Here is a 26,342-nt window from a genome sequence, read left to right as displayed (position 1 = left end):
CAAACTCTAAATCAGGTCCTTTGTTTGACTTCTAGGCAACTGTGTGGCAGTAGAGGTGCAGTGAATTGGGTCCTTGAGGGAACTGTGGGGCAGATTTATGTTCCCTGCCGCATCCCTGCAAATCAGCCTGGATGCGCCAGGGAAGATGCGTCACGCAAGTTTGCCCTTGCGCCACCGCAGATGCGCCGCATTTACAATGCAGTGCATCATGGCGCAAGGACAAGCAGATGTGTGACGTATCTGCCGGCTTAAGGTTGGCGCAGTGCTGAAGTTGTGCTGAAGTTGTGTCGCAAGCGTGACGCAACTTCAGCACTGTTCCAACCTACCCCATACCTAACATGGTGCGTCAAGCCTTACGCCTGCTTCAAGCAGGCGCAGGGTTTTGACGCATCAGCGTTGGGAAAGTGACTCAGTGAAATCTTATAGATTTCACTGAGTCCCTTTTCAGGGGCGTTCCTGCGATGGAACGCCCCCCCCCCCCTGCGTGGAAACGCCCACATGAAACCTTACGCAGGTTTCATGTGGCGCAGGGATTTACACCGTGACGCATCTCCATAGATGCGTCACGATGTAAATAGGGCGCAACGTCGGCGTAAAAGTGGCGCAACTGCAACATAGATCTGCCCCTGTGTATCTGCGTTTGTCAAAGGCAGATGGTTTGTCCTCTTCTGGTTTTCTGGTCTTTACATCATCACTGCCTGTGCAGTGAGAGCGTGGGGGAGGTGGCAGACCACTCTCCCCTCACCCCCTGGCCCCCAGACATGGAAATAATCAAAAACATGGATACACCAAAGAAAATCAATGCATTGAGCTGAACTCGGCTTCAGTGGCTGGTACTTTGTTCGCTTCTCTCACACGCATCTGCCCCGGGGCTCTTATCCCTTCGAAACGAGAAGTATCCTCCTCAGAGAACATTATTAGAAAAATGTGCTCCTATAAGCAATAAATTATTTTAAAAGCCAGTTGCTGGGGAAGGGGAGGGGGCAGGGCAGGAGTTGAGGTAATCATGATGTGACACAATGATTTATGAATCGACACGAGAAGTGGCTAATGCTATCAATGCCGCAAATCCCGCTCCAGCCGGGTCAGTGTTGCATGAAGACGCCAACATCTCCATAATACCAGTGTCATTTCTCTGACATTTTGCCTTCGTGGCGCGTTGGAACAGATTGCTCTGTGCTGACATAACCCTGAAAGCAGAACACACGGCAGGTCTCCTTGGCAGCAGGTGCAGCTGTCGCCCGCACAGAACAGCTCTCTTATGCAGCTCACTCTGTCTGTCTCAGCTGTGTCACTATGCAGCATGGAACACTGTTAGCATGCATGCACAGACACTGGAAGGTGTTTACAGCGGTGAAATCTGTCACCACATACACACTGAACGGCTCTCTTTTTTGTTTTTTGTTTTATATAGCGCAAACTAGATCCGAAGATATCGGGTATCAGAGCGCTTTACCTTGCACCAGTTTCTTTACATGAGGACACGTTCATTTTTGTTAGGCATGGGGAGATTAAGGGGCATATTATCAAGACAGGCGATAAAATTAACGCTGCTTTAACGGCAGAAAACTGCTGCTAAAACGGCGATAATGGGCTTGATAATATGCTCTATGGAATTCCAATTCATTTGAAGCCCATGTTAGATGTGAAGGACATCTAACATGAGCTTCAATTGGAATTCCATAGGGCATATTATCAAGCCCATTATCGCCGTTTTAGCGGCAGTTTTCTGCCGCTAAAGCGGCGATAATTTTATCGCCTGTCTTGATAATATGCCCCCAAGTGATTTGCCCAGAATCACAGGATGTTGAGCGTCGTTGCCGAGACTCGAATGCCTTCCCAGCTTCGATGTCGAGGCTCTAGCGGCAAGGCTACATCCTCTACCCATTTTATTATCATTTTTTTTTCACTGTTGCCTCTGCAGCGACACACCTGCGCCCTAGCGGAGGAGCAGCACCTGCTAACACAGGCATACACATTTCGCCCCATATTTATTATTCTTTGACACAAGCAACACTGACCAAAGGTTGCTGCACTGCCTTGCATGAAAGGCAGACAGAAAAAATGTGTTATATCTATCTCCTAAGATATGGTATATTTTTTGCAACTCCCCTAGTGCTGGCACACTTTTGGCAGCCACGGTGTGAGGGTACGTCCCTTCGAGTTTGTCCCACTTTGTTTGTTTACTATACACTGCAGAATACATGCAAAGTTGGAAAAACGAGGAGAAATGAAAAATGTCTTGTTAGGCCTGCCTCGAAGAGGTGTAAGATTTTGGTGCAAATCTCTGTCTACCAATGTTTGTAGATAAGGATTTGCCTCAAAACAAATGGGTGGTTGCATGGGAACGCCCATACACCGCTTGTGGAACTCCTTCCTTGATGCAAAGTAACACAATGCAGCGCATACCACAATTTCATGTTACTTTGGCATAATATCCAACACAAATCCTGATTTGCACTGGACACTAAATCCCACCCTAACACTTTGTGCCAAGGTTCGCATCTCAGAAGATGATGCAACCCCAGCACCAAGTATTAGTAAATCGGGGCCTGTCTTCTCATCTCCTCTTCATCCCATTCCTTAATAGAGCAGAAGAGATTCTGCCCTCTGATCTGGCACCCTCCTTTCTAAGCTCTGTTTTCCCTTTCATTCCTTTCGCCTAGTTGGCCTGTGCAACAGGACAACTAGGCGAGACCTATTGATTTTGCCAATGCTTGTTTGTGGAAGAATCCACAGTACGAAGAGCGGAAGCAGACAAAAGAGAGGCAGCGCATGTCACTCGCCTTGTTGTTTAAGAATGCACCAATGCTGTGTATGCCTGCGGCACCCGAGGTTCAGTGGTGCAGCTAGCGATGTTGTTGTTGATGTCTTCACCAATAGTACCAGTCCGCGGGGGAGTATAAGAGAAGCGGTGCACGTCATCTGCGTTGTTATTTGTCTTTTTACCAGCGGTACAGAGGACAAGGGTGGCAAATAAATGTTTGGCCTAGATTGTAAAAGGGATGCTGAGACTTGCGAGGGCTTGTTTATTCCGTTTAAAGACGTGGCGATATTGTAATGCAGAATGCACACTGTGCTGCTCTTCTGGGAACTATGGTAATTTCACTTTCAAGGAAAAAGCTCTGCGTTCCTGACAGAAGGACAGAAGAGGTCTGGAAGGATGAGGACTCTTTTTAATCGTGATGCCGGTGAAGTCAGCGCAACAAGGTAAGGAATGTTTTAATAATTGTTTGAATCCTATGTTTTTCTGATTTGTGCACAATGGGATTTATTTAAAAAACAGGATTTCTATCTCCTTTTAAAGAAAGAAAAGAATGTTTTGGAAAAAAAATTGCAAACAGCCAGCAGGCTGAGTTACTTTTGCTGTCTATTTCTTTCTCCTGTTTCTCTTTGTATTTTCAATAAAGTCGATAGTAATGAACAGAGATTACTTCTTGAAAGCGAGAGGAAACATTGACCCATCTCCTCTGCAACAGGCAGCGGGCCAGGAACTGAGCCGCAGCATTTTAACAAATGGGCTCAATGCAAGATGGCATCAGCAACTAATGGAACATCTTCTTGAAATGGAATATCAGCAGCAATGGACTGGAGGAGACGCCAGAAGATGCTGCTGTTCCATGCCTGCCCACTGACATTAGACCCTCCTTCGCCCAAGCAGTTCGATGGCTCACCGCCGCCTACTGTGGCTCCTCAATCCTCAGACTATGGCCTCTGGCTGTGTATGTATGTGCGGTGGCTCACCGTCGCCCACTGTGGCTCCTCAATTCTTGGACTCCGGCCTCTGGCTGTGTATGTATGTGCGCTGGCCCACCGACGCCTACCGTGGCTCCTCAATCCTCAGACTATGGCCTCTGGCTGTGTATGTATGTGCGCTGGCCCACCGTCACCTACTGTGGCTCCTCAATCCTCAGACTATGGCCTCTGGCTGTGTGTGTATGTGCGATTGCCCACCGCCGCCTACCGTGGCTCCTCAATCCGCAGACTATGGCCTCTGGCTGTGTATGTATGTGCGGTGGACCACCGTCGCCTACCATGGCTCCTCAATCCTCAGACTATGGCCCCTGGCTGTGTGCGTATGTTCGGTGGCTCACTGCCTTCTACTATGGCTCCTCAATCCTCAGACTACGGCCTCTGGCTGTGTATGTTGGTGTGGTGGCTCACCGTGGCCCACTGTGGCTACTCAATCCTTGGAGTCCGGCCTCTGGCTGTGTATGTATGTGCGCTGAACCACCACCGCCTACCGAGGCTCCTCAATCCTCAGACTATGGCATGTGCCTGTGTATGTATGTGTGCTGACCCACTGTTACCTAGTGAGGCTCCTCAATCCTCAGACTATGGCCTATGGCTGTGTATGTATGTGCGCTGGACCACCATGGCCCACCGTGGCTCCTCAATCCTAAGACTACGGCCTCTGGCTGTGTATGTACATGCAGTGGCTCACCGTCGCCCACTGGCTTCTCAATCCTCAGACTATGGCCTTTGGCTGTATATGAATGTGCGCTGGCCCACTGTCACCTACTGTGGCTCCTCAATCCTAAGACTACGGCCTCTGGCTGTGTATATATGTGCGCTGGCCCACCACCGCCTACCGTGGCTCCTCAACCCACAGACTATGGCCTCTGGGTGTGTATGTATTTGGGCTGGCCTACCATCACCCACTGTGGCTCCTCAATCCTTGGACTCCAGCCTCTGGCTGTGTATGTATGTGTGCTTGCCCACTGCCACCTACTGTGGCTCCTCAATACTCCGACTATGGCCTCTGGCTGTGTATGTATGTGCCCTGGCCCACCGCCGCCTACCATGGCTCCTCAATCCTAAGACTATAGCCTCTGGCTGTGTATATATGTGCGGTGGCCCACCGTCGCCTACCGTGGTGCTTCAATCCTCAGACTATGGTCCCTGGCTGTGTGTGTATGTGCGGTGGCTCACCGCCTTCTACTGTGGCTCCTCAATCCTCAGACTACGGCCTCTGGCTGTGTATGTATGTGTGGTGGCTCAACATCGCCCACTGTGGCTCCTCAATACTTGGACTCCAGCCTCTGGCTGTGTATGTATGTGTGCTGGCTCACCGCCGCCTACCGTGGCTCCTCCATCCTCAGACTATGGCCACTGGCTGTGTGTGTATGTATGGTGGCTCACCGCCTTCTACTGTGCCTTCTCAATCCTCACACTATGGCCTTTGGCTGTGTATGTATTTGCGCTGACCCACCGCTGCCTACCGTGTCTCCTCAATCCTCAGTGTTAGACCTGACATCCTTGGCGTGGGTTTTTCCCCTATCTTTTGCCTCTGCTACCTGGATTTTTGATGCTGTGATGGATTTCGTTTTTGCTGGTTTAGATGCTTTGGAAATTCTACCACTGCTAATCAGTGCCAGAGTGTAAGTGCTCCCTGTGTAAAATATCATATTGATTGGATATACCTGATTGGCATATCTGTATCACCATGAAGTCCCTAGTAAAGTGCGCTGTGTGTGCCAGGGCTGGTGATGACAGATGCTACTAGTGGGTCTGCAGCGCTGATTGCGCCACCCACCTGTGTAGCCCTAAAATGGTGTCTCAGGCCTGCCACCGCAGGCCTGCCTGCAGTCCCCGGACTGCCATGTCCTCCTGGCCAGTGTCCACACTGACCGGGCCTAACCCTTCCCTTTTTATACACGTCAGTCATCCCTATGGAAGGCCCAAGGTACCCCCCTGGGCAGGGTGCAGTGTATGTAAAAGGTAGAGCATGTACTAGTGCAGGTAACATGTTCTGGTAGTGAACAACGGCCATTTTGTGTGTTCACTGCTGCAAGGTTATCTTGCTCCATAGGCTAACATGGGGATGGCCGGTGCCAATGGCTATCGGCTTATCTTCTCATAGGAACAAGATAAGACATGAGTATTTGATATCCCTGAGCTCAGCATTTAATAACACATCTTGTAGGAGAGGTTGTTTCTAAATCCTGAGTTGGAGGACAGTACTTTTTAGAGAGTGGCTGTTCTCTTGTCTGACCCTTCTGTGTGCATGGGCGCGCTTGTGGATTGACTGTCTGGCTTGCGAGTGACAGGGGCTGGGGATTCCCCGGGAGGTTGGCTGAGTCAGCCCTCTGCTGAATGGCGACATTTGCAAGGAGAGCAGAGGGAGGAGATAGCACCTGGGAGTGAATAGGGCTGTGCCTGCCTGCCTGCCACACTGCTGGCTCCACCTCCTGCTGGGCGGCTGACGACTCTGCCCCTCACTCTGAAAAGAAAGCAGAAGCCAAGAAAACAAAGTGCTCCAGCAACACCCAGAACTGGATCAGACCGGGCTCAGGACCCACTTGCACAAAGACTTCAAAGACTTTTAGGGGTATAAGTACAAGACCCCTGACAACAGATTTTTAGATTCTACCATCAAGAGGAACCTCTGCTGAAAGACGGATCGCTGAAGAACTAAAGGAAGATTGCCGTGCTGTGTGCTCTAAGGGCTGACCTGTTCTGCTGGACAACTGAAGCTGAGGAGGAGAAGGGGTCTTGCTGTGTGCTGACCCTACCCACTTGACTAAACAAGACTTTGCTGTGTGCTGTGTCTTAAACCGAATCTCCAAGGGCCTGAGAAGAGCTGGCCTCCTGTTTCGCAACCCAGGGATAGAAAGGTTGCCAAAAGCTCAAGACTCTGCTGTGTCCCCCCTGCGCTGCTGTGTGCCGCAGGGACCGTGGACTGTTCTACCAAGCTTCTCAACATCTGCCTGTGAAGTGGGCTGGCTGCTCTCTGTCTTGCTGGAGAGTGCCGCGCTGATCCAGGCCTGACACCGGTTGCCGCATCAAGAAGACCGACGTGCTCATCGGCACGTGCCTTGCCGCGACCCGGAGGCCTGAAGCAGATCGAGAGTCGTACTTCCCTGCTCTACGAAGCCGCGCTGTGAGTGGCTGACTCGACATCGTCACTGGGGGCTCGTCGAGGGAGTTGTGGAAACCTTGCACCGAACAGCCCGAGGAGCGCTTTTACAACGAGTGCAGCGACACCTCCGGAGCAACGTAGCTGCCTAAACAACAAGAGCCTACAAACTGATTCATTCTCAGTGAGTATCGAATCACACAAGAGACTAGAGACTATCGTCTTACGATCCCGACCAACCAAGAAAGCGAATATTGTGTAAACCTGTGATGCTTGATTTCAACTGCGGAAACTAGATAAAGATATATTAATTTTGATATAACTCACCTGTGTGGTCTAAGTTTGTGGTGTACGGAAGGGGGGATCATTGTGGTGTCTACGTGCAAATACCTTACACATTGCCTTGGGGATAAGCCTGTCTGCTCGAGCCAAGCTACCTAGAGGGTGAGCAGGGGTTATCTACCGTGTGTGTCCCTGTACCCTGACTAGAAGCAAGGGTCCCTATTTGGTCTAAGGTGTATACCTCTGCCAACTAGAGACCCCCAGATCTAACACTCAGACTATGGCCTCTGGCTGTGTATGTATGTGCGGTGGCTCAACATCACCCACTGTGGCTCCTCAATCCTTGGACTCCAGCCTCTGGCTGTGTGTGTATGTGAGCTGGCCCGCTGCCGCCTACCGTGGCTCCTCAATCCTCAGACTATGGCCTCTGGCTGTGTATGTATGTGTGGTGGCTCAACATCACCCACTGTGGCTCCTCAATCCTTGGACTCCAGCCTCTGGCTGTGTGTGTATGTGAGCTGGCCCACTGCCGCCTACCGTGGCTCCTCAATCCTCAGACAATGGCCTCTGGCTGTGTATCTATGTGCTGTGGCTCACCATCGCCCACTGTGGCTCCTCAATCCTTGGATTCCAGCCTCTGGCTGTGTATGTATGTGCGCTGGCCCACCGCTGCCTACCGTGGCTCCTCAATCCTCAGACTATGGCCTCTGGCTGTGTATGTATGTGTGGTGGCTCAACATCACCCACTGTGGCTCCTCAATCCTTGGACTCCAGCCTCTGGCTGTGTGTGTATGTGAGCTGGCCCACTGCCACCTACCGTGGCTCCTCAATCCTCAGGCTATGGCCTCTGGCTATGTATGTATGTGTGCTGGCCCACCATCCTCTACTGTGGCTAATCAATCCTCAGACTACAGCCTCTGGCTGTGTATGTATGTGCGCTGGCTCACCGCCTCCTACCACGGCTCCTCCATCCTCAGACTATGGCCCCTGGCTGTGTGTGTATGTGTGGTGGCTCACTGCCTTCTACTGTGTCTTCTCAATCCTCACACTACGGCCTATGGCTGTGTATGTATGTGCGGTGGCTCACTGCCACCTACGGTGGCTCCACAATCCTTGGACTCCAGCCTCTGGCTGTGTATGTATGTGCGCTGGCCCACCGCAGCCTACTGTGGCTCCTCAATCCTCAGACTACTGCCTCTGGCTGTGTATGTATGAGCGCTGACCCACCGCCGCCTACCGTGTCTCCTCAATCCTCAGACTATGGCCTCTGGCTGTGTATGTATGTGCGGTGGCTCAACATCACCCACTGTGGCTCCTCAATCCTCAGACTATGGCCTCTGGCTGTGTATGTATGTGGGCTGGCTCACTGCCGCCTACGGTGGCTCCTCCATCCTCAGACTATGGCCCCTGGCTATGTGTGTATGAGCGGTGGCTCACCGCCTTCTACTGTGCCTTCTTAATCCTCAGACTATGGCCTCTGGCTGTGTGTGTATGTGAGCTGGCCCACTGCCACCTACCGTGGCTCCTCAATCCTCAGACAATGGCCTCTGGCTGTGTATCTATGTGCGGTGGCTCACCATCGCCCACTGTGGCTCCTCAATCCTTGGATTCCGGCCTCTGGCTGTGTATGTATGTGCGCTGGCCCACCGCTGCCCACCGTGGCTCCTCAATCCTCAGACTATGGCCTCTGGCTATGTATGTATGTGTGCTGGCCAACCATCATCTACTGTGGCTAATCAATCCTCAGACTACAGCCTCTGGCTGTGTATGTATGTGCGCTGGCTCACCGCCTCCTACCGCGGCTCCTCCATCCTCAGACTATGGCCCCTGGGTGTGTGTATGTGCGGTGGCTCACTGCCGCCTACTGTGCCTTCTCAATCCTTGGACTCCAGCCTCTGGCTGTGTATGTATGTGCGGTGGCTCACCAACACCTACTGTGGCTCCTCAATCCTCAGACTACGGTGTTTGGCTGTGTATGTATATGCGCTGGCCCACCGCTGCCTACCGTGGCTCCTCAATCCTCAGACTACGGCCTCCGGCTGTGTAAGTATGTGCGCTGACTCACCGCCACCTACAGTGGCTCCTCAATCCTCAGACTATGGCCTCTGGCTGTGTATGTATGTGGGCTGGCTCACTGCCGCCTACGGTGGCTCCTCCATCCTCAGACTATGGCCCCTGGCTATGTGTGTATGAGCGGTGGCTCACCGCCTTCTACTGTGCCTTCTTAATCCTCAGACTATGGCCTCTGGCTGTGTGTGAATGTGTGGTGGCTCACTACCGCCACCGTGGCTCCTCAATCCTTGGACTCTAGCCTCTGGCTGTGTATGTATGTGTGGTGGCCCACCGCCGCCTACCGTGTCTCCTCAATCCTCAGACTATGGCCTATGGCTGTGTATGTATGTGCGGTGGCTCAACATCACCCACTGTGGCTCCCCAATCCTTGGACTCCGGCCTCTGGCTGTGTGTGTATGTGAGCTGGCCCACTGCCTCCTACCGTGGCTCCTCAATCCTCAGACAATGGCCTCTGGCTGTGTATCTATGTGCGGTGGCTCACCATCGCCCACTGTGGCTCCTCAATCCTTGGATTCCGGCCTCTGGCTGTGTATGTATGTGCGCTGGCCCACCGCTGCCCACCGTGGCTCCTCAATCCTCAGACTATGGCCTCTGGCTATGTATGTATGTGCGCTGGCCCACCATCATCTACTGTGGCTAATCAATCCTCAGACTATAGCCTCTGGCTGTGTATGTATGTGCGCTGGCTCACCGCCTCCTACCACGGCTCCTCCATCCTCAGACTATGGCCCCTGGGTGTGTGTATGTGCGGTGGCTCACCGCCTTCTACTGTGCCTTCTCAATCCTCAGACTATGGCCTCTGGCTGTGAATGTATGTGCGGTGGCTCACTGCCTCCTACTGTGGCTCCTCAATCCTTGGACTCCAGCCTCTGGCTGTGTATGTATGTGCGGTGGCTCACCAACACCTACTGTGGCTCCTCAATCCTCAGACTACAGTGTTTGGCTGTGTTTGTATGTGCGCTGGCCCACCGCTGCCTACCGTGGCTCCTCAATCCTCAGACTACGGCCTCCGGCTGTGTATGTATGTGCGCTGACTCACCGCCACCTACAGTGGCTCCTCAATCCTCAGACTATGGCCTCTTGCTGTGTATGTATGTGGGCTGGCTCACCGCCACCTACGGTGGCTCCTCCATCCTCAGACTATGGCCCCTGGCTATGTGTGTATGTGCGGTGGCTCACCGCCTTCTACTGTGCCTTCTTAATCCTCAGACTATGGCCTCTGGCTGTGTATGAATGTGTGGTGGCTCACTACCGCCACCGTGGCTCCACAATCCTTGGACTCTAGCCTCTGGCTGTGTATGTATGTGTGGTGGCTCACCGCCACCTACTGTGGCTCCTCAATCCTCAGACTATGGCCTCTGGCTGTGTATGTATGTGTGGTGGCTCACCATCGCCCACTGTGGCTCCTCAATCCTTGGACTCCAGCCTCTGGCTGTTTATGTATGTGAGCTGGCCCACCGCCGCCTACCGTGGCTCCTCAATCCTCAGACTACAGCCTCTGGCTGTGTATGTATGTGCGCTGGCTCACCGTCGCCTACCATGGCTCCTCAATCCTCAGACTATGGCCTCTGGCTGTGTATGTATGTGCACTGGCCCAGCATCGCTCACTGCGGCTCCTCAATCCTTGGACTCTGGCCTCTGGCTGTGTATGTATGTGCACTGGCCCACTGTCACCTACCGTGTCTCCTCAATCTTCAGACTATGGCCTCTGGCTATGTATGTATGTGCGCTGGCCCACCGTCGCCCACTGAGGCTCCTCAATTCTTGGACTCCGGCCTCTTGCTGTGTGTGTATGTGAGCAGGCCCACTGCCACCTACCGTGGCTCCTCAATCCTCAGACTACGGCCTCTGGCTGTGTATATATGTGCGCTGGCCCACCGCCGCCTACTGTGGCTCCTCAATCCTCAGACTATGGCCTCCGGCTGTGTATGTATGTGAGGTGGCTCACCATCACCCACTGTGGCTCCTCAATCCTTGGACTCCAGCCTCTGGCTGTGTATGTATGTGCGCTGGCCAACTGTTGCCTACCGCGGCTCCTCAATCCTCAGACTATGGCCTCTGGCTGTGTATGTAATTGCAGTGGCTCACCTTCACCCACTGTGGCTCCCCAATCCTTGGACTCCGGCCTCTGGCTGTGTATGTATGTGCGCTGGTCCACCGCCACCTACTGTGGCTCTGCAATCCTAAAACTATGGCCTCTGGCTGTAAATGTATGTGCGCTGGATCACCGTCGCCTACTGTGGCTCCTCAATCCTCAGACTATGGCCTCTGGCTGTGTGTGTATGTGCGGTGGCTCACCGACACCTACCGTGGCTCCTCAATCCGCAGACTATGGCCTCTGGGTTTGTATGTATGTGCGGTGGACAACCGTCGCCTACCATGGCTCCTCCATCCTCAGACTATGGTCCCTGGTTGTGTGTGTATGTGCGTTGGCTCACTGCCTTCTACTATGGCTCCTCAATCGTCAGACTACAGCCTCTGGCTGTGTATGTTGGTGTGGTGGCTCTCCGTTGCCCACTGTGGCTACTCAATCCTTGGAGTCCAGCCTCTGGCTGTGTATGTATGTGCGCTGGCCCAACACTGCTTACCGAGGCTCCTCAATCCTCAGACTATGGCATGTGGCTGTGTATGTATGTGCACTGGACCACTGCCGCCTACTGTGGCTCCTCAATCCTCAGACTACGGCCTCTGGCTGTGTATATATGTGCGCTGGCGAACCGCCGCCTACCGTGGCTCCTCAATCCTTAGACTATGGCCTCTGGCTGTGTATGTTTGTGAGGTGGCTCACCATCACCCACTGTGGCTCCTCAATCCTTGGACTCCGGCCTCTGGCTGTGTATGTATGTGCGCTGGCCCACCGCCGCCTACCGTGGCTCCTCAATCCTCAGACTATGGCCTTTGGCTGTGTATGTATATGCGCTGGCCCATCGCCGCCTACCGTGGCTCCTCAATCCTCAGACTACAGCCTCTGGCTGTGTATATATGTGCTCTGGCCCACCGCCGCCTACCGTGGCTCCTCAATCCTCAGACTACAGCCTCTGGCTGTGTATATATGTGCTCTGGCCCACCGCCGCCTACCGTGGCTCCTCAATCCTCAGACTACAGCCTCTGGCTGTGTATATATGCGCTCTGTCCCACCGCCGCCTACCGTGGCTCCTCAATCCTCAGACTATGGCCTCTGGCTGTGTATGTATGTGAGGTGGCTCACCATCACCTACTGTGGCTCCTCAATCCTTGGACTCCAACCTCTGGCTGTGTATGTATGTGCGCTGGCCCACTGCCGCCTACAGTGGCTCCTCAATCCTCAGACTATGGCCTCTGGCTGTATATGTATGTGCGCTGGCCCACCTTCACCTACTGTGGCTCCTTAATCCTCAGACTATGGCCTCTGGCTGTGTGTGTATGTGCAGTGTCTCACCGACTCCTACCGTGGCTCCTCAATCCGCAGACTATGGCCTCTGGCTGTGTATGTATGTGCGGTGGAGCACCGTCGCCTACCATGGCTCCTCCATCCTCAGACTATGGCCCCTGGCTGTGTGTGTATGTGCGGTGGCTCACTGCCTTCTACTATGGCTCCTCAATCCTCAGACTACGGCCTCTGGCTGTGTATGTTGGTGTGGTGGCTTATCGTTGCCCACTGTGGCTACTAAATCCTTGGAGTCCAGCCTCTGGCTGTGTATGTATGTGCGGTGGCTCACCGTCGCCCACTGTGGCTCCTTGTGAGAAGTTGGCCTGGCATATGCTGGTCACTAGTTATAGTGGCCACCTTGCACCAGTCCAATTCGACTCTTATGGTAGATAGGTTTAAGACAACCTTTTTAAAGAAAGCTATCCTAGTGGTAGCTGTGGAGAGCAGCCTTCAGGCTAAGTCTCTGAGGAATGTAAAGCAGCTTGTTTTACCTTATAATCTCTTGAATTACCAAATGAAAATGACACCACACAGGTATATATATCAAATATATATGTATTTATTTCTAGATACACTCTACTAATCTCTTTATGAGATTAGAACCCAGATACACATTCAAATGTCAACAGTTCTCAATAAATTTAGCACAAATATGGCTGTAGCCCTAGGGGCGTACCAGACCATATACTAAGAAAATGGTTTAACAAAGTCGACTTGCAAAATGACAAAGCCTAGGGCCTTGGGAATCGCTGGGGCTTCACTACTGCAGTGTTAGCAGGTAATTAACAAGCCCACGGGAGACGCGTGCAGTGTCTAAAAACAGCCGCGTGTTTCCTATAGGTTACAATGGAGCAAGTCGCGGTTTGTATTTTAAAGTTTTAGGGCACTTCGAAGAAGTCAACAAGCAAGCCACTTACAGGGTAAGTATTTCGAGGGCCAACACACACTTGGGCACCGGAGTGCACGAGTTACCTCACCCAGGGAAGCCGGGTGCAAAGGTGTCTTTTGGTGTCGGGTCGCGATGCTGTTTTCAATGGAGACCAATGAAGACTTGCTGCTTGAGACGACTGAAGAGGTGTCCGCTGGAATCCGAAGGTGGATTGAAGATGAAGAGGACCTGAAAATTGAGGGGACAGTGTTCAAAGTCACTTGCCAGTGACCGGTGGCCAGCAGGATGGATGACCACTGATGTCTCGTCGTTTCAGTTCATCGATTGTGATTTGTCTCTTCGCTCACGAGGTCCAGGAGGGATGAACAATGAGCAGCATCTGGATTCGGAGTGTCCCACAACGTCTGCAGCTGATGATGGTGACGGCAACTGGATTGGCGCCAACAAGCCTTGGCAACTGCAAGTCTCGTGTGGACTAAAGATAGTTGGTGATGCAGACCAGCAAGGTCTGATGGACTTACCCAGCAAGGGTAAGTGAGGGCAGGCCCGGAGCAATCAGGAGAGCCATTGAAGTTGATTAGAAAGTCTTCGGGTGAGTCACTAGCCAACGGGCAAGTAACCGCAAAGACGCCTTTGCAGGAAAAGTTTCACAGGAGCCCACGGTCACTCGGGACGGGGTAAGCTGCTGATTTTCGGAACCAGACCTGCTAGGGACTTGGACTACAGATGGTCCAAAGCACAAGTTCGTAGAACGTTGTCTAGGGTTTGCACTCGAAATCAGTGCACGGTTCCCTGGTATTGCTGTTCATCATCACTCGTGGGGTCCAGATGCCACAGCTTCGCTGGGGACTCAAAATGGCCGTCAAGAGGTCAGGAAATCTGCTTCAGGGGACGCAGGGACATCGGACTCTGGTGGGAGCGGTGAAGTTTGCAACCGTCGATTGAAGTTACAGGTGCCTGCCAAGCAGGGGAGTCTTCAGTCTTCCAGAGATAGTGGAACGTTGAAGGGCCAGGATTCTTCTTTGTAGAGCGTCGTCCAGGGTAATCTGGATTGCATTGGCAATGCTTGCTATCTTATAGTTAAGATAGGGGAGGGACTAGCTCTATGACCACTCCTCTAGGAGGGTCAGGGTAGTGGGTGGTTACACCCACTTCCCTTTATCCAGTTTCGCGCCAGAGCAGGGGCAGGTAGCCCCTGAACCGGTTTGAGCTGGCATATGCACTGCTCCCCCAGTGCAGGACTTCAAAGCACTCTAAGAGTGCACCCACCCAGCTCCAATACACTAAAGCCTGTCTGGGAGGTGGTGACACCTCCCTGTGACAGGATACCTTTTGTTGGGCTTCCTCCACTGCGAGTTTCGGTCAGCAGCAGGAGGGCAGCCCAGTGTCTATGCTGGTGGCATCCATTTTGTGACGCCAGGGCTCTAGAAGATTTCTACCGTTTAGTACAGTGGGTACATGTGATCCCCTCTAGAAGGGTGGGATCATACTCCCACACCAGTTACTGGTGTGTAGGTATGATTCCAAGTTGTTTGAAACCAACAAACGACATGTTTTGATGCAGTCATTCCAAAGTTAGCATTTACCGCGAGGTTATAATGCACTTAAGAGTATATGGTTTAACCGCATCCACAAACAGCAGCAGAGAATAGACTCTGCCAGCTGCAGAGGGGTCCTGCTCATGCAGAAGCACCCCCTCACATAGTAAAGCAAGCACCCTGCCCTCAGGATTGTTAGGGCCTGCAATAGGGGTGGCTGATAGGTTTATATGTGTGTGTATGGTGAGATATAGGAACCTATACCTCAGTGAGGAGTGCTAACACTACCTCACACAGGCTGCAGTAGCAGGCCTGTGGTGTCAGATTGTGAATGCTTCCCAGGGGTGACATAATACATGCTGCAGCCCCTGGTAGGCCTGTGAAGTACCAATGCCCTAGGTACCTAAGGTACCATATACTAGGGGCTCATAAGGTACCACAGTATCCAATCACTAGTGCATCTAATATGCACACCAAGGTGTTTAGAGAGATCAGTGAGACTGGGGCCCTGATTAGCAGGGACCCAGCCAGACTATAGCCAGAAACCAGTGTATACATCAGAAAAAAAGTGGGGGCAACATAAGTGCAGATCCTACTCTCCTACACTCCTCAATCCCTGGACTCAGGCCTCTGGCTGTGTATGTATGTGTGCTGGCCCACCTCCGCCTACCGTGGCTCCTCAATCCTCAGACTATGGCCTTTGGCTGTGTATGTATATGCACTGGCCCACCGTCACCTACTGTGGCTCCTCAATCCTCAGACTACAGCCTCTGGCTGTGTATATATGTGCTCTGGCCCACCGCCGCCTACCGTGGCTCCTCAATCCTCAGACTATGGCCTTTGGCTGTGTATGTATATGCAAATACAATAAAGAAATCCGAGGTCTAGAACTAAGCAACTCTTGATGCAATTCAAGATGGTTGCCATTTAGCAATTGCTCCAACAAATAAAATAAGAAGTAAGCATGTAAGATATCAGATGCAAAAGGTGAAGAACAAAACAGGTGAGAGAAAAGAACTTGATAAGGATAATCAGCATCCCATCATTACACTCTCAAAGTGCCCAGTGTCATCATCTGGGTTACCAAACAACTCTTCTCAGCAACCTCTTATAACAGAGAGGAGATATGAACGAGTTGAGTCCTCTTACCAAGTTTAGATCAAAGAAAAGAGGAAAAGAATATTAGAGTGCAGTGCAAATTTTCTGAGAAAGAATTTGTGTGTTTTTAAAATAGAATAAGCAAAAGACAAACAACAAGTATATATTTCTTGCTTGTGTCTAATCAATCGCATTCCTGTCTAAAAGCTGTGTATGAAAGAAAATAAACAAGAAGGAACAGTTGAAAACGATTACTGCTCCTGTTTGCTGGTCGACATGTTTCAGCCTTCGGAAAGACTATCCCTGGCTTTCTTCAGGACCTCATAACCAAAGCTTCTAGTAGTAGGCTTCGCAAGAAATAATGGGTTATTACTATACCCTCATAGCTGTTTCCAATTCCTCACTGTAAATATTGATGTATTATGACATCTAAAAGCAACAGAGACGTGTATTAAAATTTAAGTTGTGCAAATAATCACATGGCATTTTGTGCTTCCACCTTTTGTCCCCATTAATCAAAGTATCTAAAAAGGATAATGATAATAATTCTTACCAATACATATTGAGAAAAAGACCTCACCTCGCTTGGCACCAGCTCAAGTCAAGAAAGAGGCCCCGCTCTGAAAATAAACGTGAGCCAATAAGGAGAAAAGAAAAAGAAAAATGCAGTCTCTTAACTCAAAAAGCAGAATGCAAAACAAAACAAAACAAAAACGCTTGACCAGGTCCCTTACTATTTCAGTATTCGAATGTGAAGCCTGTCAGCGAAGCAACAAATGATATTTAAGGACCAAAGTCCGCGGTATGGCACGGAAGACAATGCAACAATTTTCCATAGTCAAAAGACACCCAAGGTAAAAAAGCCCCTCTGGCTTATGATGTAAAGACAGTCCTAGCAAACTGGCAAAACACTGCTCAGGTCAGAGCTACATCTCTTAATCTTAGCAACATACTGACATAGTTGACAATAATGTAATTTAGAGCAGTGATAGAAAAGTAACTAGGACAGTGATTTTCTGTGGCATGGTAGATGTTTATAATCGACAGAGTTCTAAATGTAAGTTCAAAAAGCATCAGAAAGCATGTACTTATCTCTAGAGCGGCAAAAAAGCAAGTCATTTACAAGAGACACAAAGGAATGCTATGTGTCCGTACCTGTCCGTCGGTACCTCCGACAGGGACTCGTGCTGGGATGGAGGTACCGAACGTGACCAAACAGCTTACGTTTATACCGTTTGCAAATAATCATCAGCTGTAAGCAATCCGGAATAGACCGCCGTAGAGACTTCCGGCGCTTAAAGCATTACGTACATCAGAACTACAAAACAGCGTCATAAAGGGTGGTAGTTGTAGTTTTCTGTGTCACTACGTGTTGTTAACGATATGTCTGTCGGGCATCTATATTGTTGTAACAGTATTTGTACAGTGGCATCAAAAAGGGTGTGATAGCTATCATGCTAGGCTTAATTTAAGAGAAATACCCATTAATGATCGGAAAAGAATTTTAATTTTTATTATTTATTTATTTTATTTTTTATTATTTACAAGCAATGTTGGTACGGCACTTGTCCTGTCTGTAGATGCCTGTAGGACTAAGTGCGGTGGGGAAAGCAGGATCTGACGTGTATCAATATCATCTAATCTCCGCGTAGGCTAATGTCAATGCTGAAAAAATAGCGTTGCTGCTATCAACTAGTAGCTGAGACATGATCGATCTGCATGCTGTTTGCCACATGACAAAATGTCAATAGATGTACAAGTACTATATAGCTTAAAAATGCAACGAAGGGGCCCTCTATCAATTTTTAATTACATTATGAGGTGTGGTAGTATTCTCAATGGTGCAATCTCATGGGCATTTATATTATTACCATGTACAAGACAATTTACTAGATACAAAAATGCTTTTGTCAGAACTATAATGCAGTTTTTTAGGTCAAACTCAACTCTTACTTCTTGTTGAGAGACATCCATAGGTCTTTAAATATTTTCCCTCAGACCCTATCTGTATTTGTTTGTGTATGTATATGCACTGGCCCACCGTCACCTACTGTGGCTCCTCAATCCTCAGACTACAGCCTCTGGCTGTGTATGTATGTGTGCTGGCTCACCGCCACCTACCGTGGCTCTTCCATCCTCAGACTATGGCCCATGGCTGTGTGTGTATGTGCGGTGGCTCACCGCCTTCTACTGTGCCTTCTCAATCCTCAGACTACGGCCTCTGGCTGTGTATGTATGTGCGGTGGCTCACTGCCATCTACTGTAGCTCCTCAATCCTCAGAGTATGGCCTCTGGCTGTGTATGTATGTGCACTGACCCACCGCCGCCTACCGTGGCTCCTCAATCCTCAGAATATGGCCTCTGGCTGTGTATGTATGTGCGGTGGCTCACCATCTCCCACTGTGGCTCCTCAATCCTTGGACTCCGGCCTCTGGCTGTGTATGTAAGTGAGCTGGCCGTCTGCCGCCTACCGTGGCTCCTCAATCCTCAGACTATGGCCTCTGGCTGGGTATGTATGTACGCTGGCCCACCTCCGCCTACCGTGGCTCCTCAATCCTCAGACTATGGCCTCTGGCTGTGTATGTATGTGCGGTGGCTCACCATCATCTACTGTCGCTCCTCAATCATCAGGCTACAGCCTCTGGCTGTGTATGTATGTGGGCTGGATCACCGCCGCCTACCGTGGCTCCTCCATCCTCAGACTATGGCCCCTGGCTGTGTGTGTATGTGCAGTGGCTCACCGCCTTCTACTGTGCCTTCTCAATACTCAGACTATGGCCTCTGGCTGTGAATGTATGTGCGGTGGCCCACCACCACCTACTGTGGCTCCTCAATCCTCAGACTACGGCGTTTGGCTGTGTATGTATGTGCGCTGGCCCACCGCCGCCTAGTGTGGCTCCTCAATCCTCAGAGTACGGCCTCTGGCTGTGTATGTATGTGGTCTGGCTCATCGCCACCTACCGTGGCTCCTCCATCCTCAAACTATGGCCCCTGGCTATGTGTGTATGTGCGGTGACTCACCGCCTTCTACTGTGCCTTCTCAATCCTCAGACTACGGCCTCTGACTGTGTATGTATGTGCGGTGGCTCTCTACCGCCTACCGTGGCTCCTCAATCCTTGGACTCCAGCCTCTGGCTGTGTAAGTATGTGTGGTGGCCCACCGCCACCTACTGTGGCTCCTCAATCCTCAGACTATGGCCTCTGGCTATGTATGTATGTGCGGTGGCTTGCCATCATCCACTGTTGCTCCTCAATGCTTGGACTCCAGCCTCTGGCTGTTTTGGCCCACCGCCGCCTACCGTGGCTCCTCAATCCTCAATCTACAGCCTCTGGCTGTATATGTATGTGCGCTGGCCCACAGTCGCCTACCGTGGCTCCTCAATCCTCAGACTACAGCCTCGGGCTGTGTATGTATGTGCACTGGCTCAGCGTCGCCCACTGTGGCTCCTCAATCCTTGGACTCCAGCCTCTGGCTGTGTATGTATGTGCAGTGGCTCACCTTCACCCACTGTGGCTCCTCAATCCTTGGCCTTCGGCCTGTGGCTATGTATGTATGTGCACTGGCTCACCGTCGCCTATCGTGGCTCCTCAATCTTCAGACTATGGCCTCTGGCTGTGTATGTATGTGCGCTGGCCCACCGTCGCCTACTGTGGCTCCTCAATCCTCAGACTATGGCCTCTGGCTGTGTATATATGTGCGCTGGCCCACCGCCACCTACCGTGGCTCCTCAATCCTCAGACTATGGCCTCTGGCTGTGTATGTATGTGAGGTGGCTCACCGTCACCAACTGTGGCTCCTCAATCCTTGGACTCCAGCCTCTGGCTGTGTATGTATGTGCGCTGGCCCACTGCCGCCTACCGTGGCTCCTCAATCCTCAGACTACAGCCTCGGGCTGTGTATGTATGTGCACTGGCTCAGCGTCGCCCACTGTGGCTCCTCAATCCTTGGACTCCAGCCTCTGGCTGTGTATGTATGTGCAGTGGCTCACCTTCACCCACTGTGGCTCCTCAATCCTTGGCCTTCGGCCTCTGGCTATGTATGTATGTGCGCTGGCTCACCGTCGCCTATCGTGGCTCCTCAATCTTCAGACTATGGCCTCTGGCTGTGTATGTATGTCCGCTGGCCCAGCGTCGCCTACTGTGGCTCCTCAATCCTCAGACTACGGCCTCTGGCTGTGTATATATGTGCGCTGGCCCACCGCCGCCTACCGTGGCTCCTCAATCCTCAGACTATGGCCTCTGGCTGTGTATGTATGTGAGGTGGCTCACCGTCACCCACTGTGGCTCCTCAATCCTTGGACTCCAGCCTCTGGCTGTGTATGTATGTGCGCTGGCCCACTGCCGCCTACCGTGGCTCCTCAATCCTCAGACTATGGCCTCTGGCTGTGTATGAATGTGCGCTGGCCCACCGCCGCCTACCACGGCTCCTCAATCCTCAGACTATGGCCTCTGGCTGTGTATATATGTGCGGTGGCCCACCGTCACCTACCGTGGCTCCTAAATCCTCAGACTATGGCCCCTGGCTGTGTGTGTATGTGCGGTGGCTCACCGCCTTCTACTGTGGCTCCTCAATCCTCAGACTATGGCCTCTGGCTGTGTATGTATGTGCAGTGGATCACCGTCACCCACTGTGGCTCCTCAATACTTGGACTCCGGCCTCTGGCTGTGTATGTATGTGCGCTGGCCCACTGCCGCCTACCGTGGCTCCTCAATCCTCAGACTATGGCCTCTGGGTGTGCATGTACGTGGACTGGCCTACCATCGCCTACTGCGCCTCCTCAATCCTTAGACTACAGCCTCTGGCTGTGTATGTATGTGTGCTGGCTCACCGCCACCTACTGTGGCTCCTCCATCCTCAGACTATGGCACCTGGCTGTCTGTGTATGTGCGGTGGCTCACCGCCTTCTACTGTGCCTTCTCAATCCTCAGACTACGACCTCTGGCTGTGTATGTATTTGCGGTGGCTCACTGCCGCCTACCGTGGCTCCTCAATCCTTGGACTCCAGCCTCTGGTTGTGTATGTATGTGTGGTGGCCCACCGCCACCTACTGTGGCTCCTCAATCCTCAGACTTCAGCCTCTGGCTGTGTATGTATGTGCGCTGACCCACCTCAGCCTACCGTGGCTCCTCAAGCCTCAGACTACGGCCTTTGGCTGTGTATGTATATGCGCTGGCCCACCGTCACCTACCGTGGCTCCTCAATTCTCAGACTATGGACTCTTGCTGTGTATGTATGTGCGGTGGCTCACCGTCGCCCACTGTGGCTCCTCAATCCTTGGACTCCGGCCTCTGGCTGTGTATGTATTTGAGCTGGCCCACTGCCACCTACTGTGGCTCCTCAATCCACAGACTATGGCCTCTGGCTGTGTATGTATGTAGGCTGGCTCATCGCCACCTACCGTGGCTCCTCCATCCTCAAACTATGGCCCCTGGCTATGTGTGTATGTGCGGTGACTCACCGCCTTCTACTATGCCTTCTCAATCCTCAGACTACGGCCTCTGACTGTGTATGTATGTGCGGTGGCTCACTACCGCCTACCGTGGCTCCTCAATCCTTGGACTTCAGCCTCTGGCTGTGTAAGTATGTGTGGTGGCCCACCGCCACCTACTGTGGCTCCTCAATCCTCAGACTATGGCCTCTGGCTATGTATGTATGTGCGGTGGCTTGCCATCATCCACTGTTGTTCCTCAATGCTTGGACTCCAGCCTCTGGCTGTTTTGGCCCACCGCCGCCTACCGTGGCTCCTCAATCCTCAATCTACAGCCTCTGGCTGTATATGTATGTGCGCTGGCCCACAGTCGCCTACCGTGGCTCCTCAATCCTCAGACTACAGCCTCGGGCTGTGTATGTATGTGCACTGGCTCAGCGTCGCCCACTGTGGCTCCTCAATCCTTGGACTCCAGCCTCTGGCTGTGTATGTATGTGCAGTGGCTCACCTTCACCCACTGTGGCTCCTCAATCCTTGGCCTTCGGCCTCTGGCTATGTATGTATGTGCACTGGCTCACCGTCGCCTTTCGTGGCTCCTCAATCTTCAGACTATGGCCTCTGGCTGTGTATGTATGTGCGCTGGCCCACCGTCGCCTACTGAGGCTCCTCAATCCTCAGACTATGGCCTCTGGCTGTGTATATATGTGCGCTGGCCCACCGCCGCCTACCGTGGCTCCTCGATCCTCAGACTATGGCCTCTGGCTGTGTATGTATGTGAGGTGGCTCACCGTCACCCACTGTGGCTCCTCAATCCTTGGACTCCAGCCTCTGGCTGTGTATGTATGTGCGCTGGCCCACTGCCGCCTACCGTGGCTCCTCAATCCTCAGACTACAGCCTCGGGCTGTGTATGTATGTGCACTGGCTCAGCGTCGCCCACTGTGGCTCCTCAATCCTTGGACTCCAGCCTCTGGCTGTGTATGTATGTGCAGTGGCTCACCTTCACCCACTGTGGCTCCTCAATCCTTGGCCTTCGGCCTCTGGCTATGTATGTATGTGCGCTGGCTCACCGTCGCCTATCGTGGCTCCTCAATCTTCAGACTATGGCCTCTGGCTGTGTATGTATGTGCGCTGGCCCACCGTCGCCTACTGTGGCTCCTCAATCCTCAGACTACGGCCTCTGGCTGTGTATATATGTGCGCTGGCCCACCGCCGCCTACCGTGGCTCCTCAATCCTCAGACTATGGCCTCTGGCTGTGTATGTATGTGAGGTGGCTCACCGTCACCCACTGTGGCTCCTCAATCCTTGGACTCCAGCCTCTGGCTGTGTATGTATGTGCGCTGGCCCACTGCCGCCTACCGTGGCTCCTCAATCCTCAGACTATGGCCTCTGGCTGTGTATGAATGTGCGCTGGCCCACCGCCGCCTACCACGGCTCCTCAATCCTCAGACTATGGCCTCTGGCTGTGTATATATGTGCGGTGGCCCACCGTCACCTACCGTGGCTCCTAAATCCTCAGACTATGGCCCCTGGCTGTGTGTGTATGTGCGGTGGCTCAACGCCTTCTACTGTGGCTCCTCAATCCTCAGACTATGGCCTCTGGCTGTGTATGTATGTGCAGTGGATCACCGCCGCCCACTGTGGCTCCTCAATACTTGGACTCCGGCCTCTGGCTGTGTATGTATGTGCGCTGGCCCACTGCCGCCTACCGTGGCTCCTCAATCCTCAGACTATGGCCTCTGGGTGTGCATGTACGTGGGCTGGCCTACCATCGCCTACTGTGCCTCCTCAATCCTTAGACTACAGCCTCTGGCTGTGTATGTATGTGTGCTGGCTCACCGCCACCTACTGTGGCTCCTTCATCCTCAGACTATGGCACCTGGCTGTCTGTGTATGTGCGGTGGCTCACCGCCTTCTACTGTGCCTTCTCAATCCTCAGACTACGACCTCTGGCTGTGTATGTATTTGCGGTGGCTCACTGCCGCCTACCGTGGCTCCTCAATCCTTGGACTCCAGCCTCTGGTTGTGTATGTATGTGTGGTGGCCCACCGCCACCTACTGTGGCTCCTCAATCCTCAGACTTCAGCCTCTGGCTGTGTATGTATGTGCGCTGACCCACCTCAGCCTACCGTGGCTCCTCAAGCCTCAGACTACGGCCTTTGGCTGTGTATGTATATGCGCTGGCCCACTGTCACCTACCGTGGCTCCTCAATTTTCAGACTATGGACTCTTGCTGTGTATGTATGTGCGGTGGCTCACCGTCGCCCACTGTGGCTCCTCAATCCTTGGACTCCGGCCTCTGGCTGTGTATGTATTTGAGCTGACCCACTGCCACCTACTGTGGCTCCTCAATCCACAGACTATGGCCTCTGGCTGTGTATGTATGTGCTCTGTCCCACCTCCACCTACTGTGGCTCATCAATCCTCAGACTATGGCCTCTGGCTGTGTATGTATGTGCGGTGGCTCACCATCACCCACTGTGGCTCCTCATTCCTTGGACTCCGGCCTCTGGCTGTGTATATCTGTGCGCTGGCCCGCCGCTGCCTACCGTGGCTCCTAAATCCTCAGACTATGGCCTCTGGCTATGTATGTATGTGCGCTAGTCCACCGCTGCCTACAGTGGCTCCTCATTCCTCAGACTATGGCCTCTGGCTGTGTATGTATGTGGGCTGGCCCGCCGCTGCCTACCATGGCTCCTAAATCCTCAGACTATGGCCTCTGGCTATGTATGTATGTGCGCTGGACCACCGCTGCCTACAGTGGCTCCTCATACCTCAGACTATGGCCTCTGGCTGTGAATGTATGTGGGCTGGCTCACCACCGCCTACCATGGCTCCTCCATCCTCAGACTATGGCCCCTGGCTATGTGTTTATGTGCGGTGGCTCACCGCCTGCTACTGTGCCTTCTCAATCCTCAGACTACGGCCTCTGGCTGTCTATGTATGTGCGGTGGCTCACTACCACCTACCGTGGCTCCTCAATCCTTGGACTCCAGCCTCGGGCTGTATATGTATGTGTGGTGGCCCACCGCCACCTACTGTGGCTCCTCAATCCTCAGACTATGGCCTCTGGCTGTGTATGTATGTGCAGTGGCTCGCCATCGTCCACTGTGGCTCCGCAATCCTCAGACTCCAGCCTCTGGCTGTTTATGTAATTGAGCCATCCCACCGCCGCCTACCTTGGCTCCTCAATCCTCAGACTACAGCCTCTGGCTGTGTATGTATGTGCACTGGCCCAGCGTCGCCCACTGCTGCTCCTCAATCCTTGGACTCTGGCCTCTGGCAGTGTATGTATGTGCAGAGGCTCACCTTCACCCACTGCGTCTCCTCAATCCTTGGCCTCCGGCCTCTGGCTATGTATGTATGTGCGCTGGCGCACCGTCGCCTACCGTGGCTCCTCAATCTTCAGACTATGGCCTCTGGCTGTGTATGTATGTGAGGTGTCTCACCATCACCCACTGTGGCTCCTCAATCCTTGGACTCCGGCCTCTGGCTTTGTATGTATTTGAGCTGGCCCACTGCCACCTACTGTGGCTCCTCAATCCACAGACTATGGCCTCTGGCTGTGTATGTATGTGCTCTGTCCCACCTCCGCCTACTGTGGCTCATCAATCCTCAGACTATGTCCTCTGGCTGTGTATGTATGTGCGGTGGCTCACCATCACCCACTGTGACTCCTCATTCCTTGGACTCCGGCCTCTGGCTGTGTATATCTGTGCGCTGGCCCGCCGCTGCCTACCGTGGCTCCTAAATCCTCAGACTATGGCCTCTAGCTGTCGATGTATGTGCGGTGGCTCACCGTCGCCCACTGTGGCTCCTCAATCCTTGGACTCCGGCCTCTGGCTGTGTATGTATTTGAGCTGGCCCACTGCCACCTACTGTGGCTCCTCAATCCACAGACTATTGCCTCTGGCTGTGTATGTATGTGCTCTGTCCCACCTCCGCCTACTGTGGCTCATCAATCCTCAGACTATGGCCTCTGGCTGTGTATGTATGTGCGGTGGCTCACCATCACCCACTGTGGCTCCTCATTCCTTGGACTCCGGCCTCTGGCTGTGTATGTATGTGGGCTGGCCCGCCGCTGCCTACTATGGCTCCTAAATCCTCAGACTATGGCCTCTGGCTATGTATGTATGTGCGCTGGACCACCGCTGCCTACAGTGGCTCCTCATACCTCAGACTATGGCCTCTGGCTGTGAATGTATGTGGGCTGGCTCACCACCACCTACCATGGCTCCTCCATCCTCAGACTATGGCCCCTGGCTATGTGTTTATGTGCGGTGGCTCACCGCCTGCTACTGTGCCTTCTCAATCCTCAGACTACGGCCTCTGGCTGTCTATGTATGTGCGGTGGCTCACTACCACCTACCGTGGCTCCTCAATCCTTGGACTCCAGCCTCGGGCTGTATATGTATGTGTGGTGGCCCACCGCCACCTACTGTGGCTCCTCAATCCTCAGACTATGGCCTCTGGCTGTGTATGTATGTGCAGTGGCTCGCCATCGTCCACTGTGGCTCCGCAATCCTCAGATTCCAGCCTCTGGCTGTTTATGTAATTGAGCCATCCCACCGCCGCCTACCTTGGCTCCTCAATCCTCAGACTACAGCCTCTGGCTGTGTATGTATGTGCACTGGCCCAGCGTCGCCCACTGCTGCTCCTCAATCCTTGGACTACGGCCTCTGGCAGTGTATGTATGTGCAGAGGCTCACCTTCACCCACTGCGGCTCCTCAATCCTTGGCCTCCGGCCTCTGGCTATGTATGTATG

Source organism: Triturus cristatus, chromosome 7 (assembly GCF_964204655.1).
Source record: "Triturus cristatus chromosome 7, aTriCri1.1, whole genome shotgun sequence".
NCBI lineage: Eukaryota > Metazoa > Chordata > Amphibia > Caudata > Salamandridae > Triturus > Triturus cristatus.
This window is presented reverse-complemented; position numbering follows the sequence as displayed.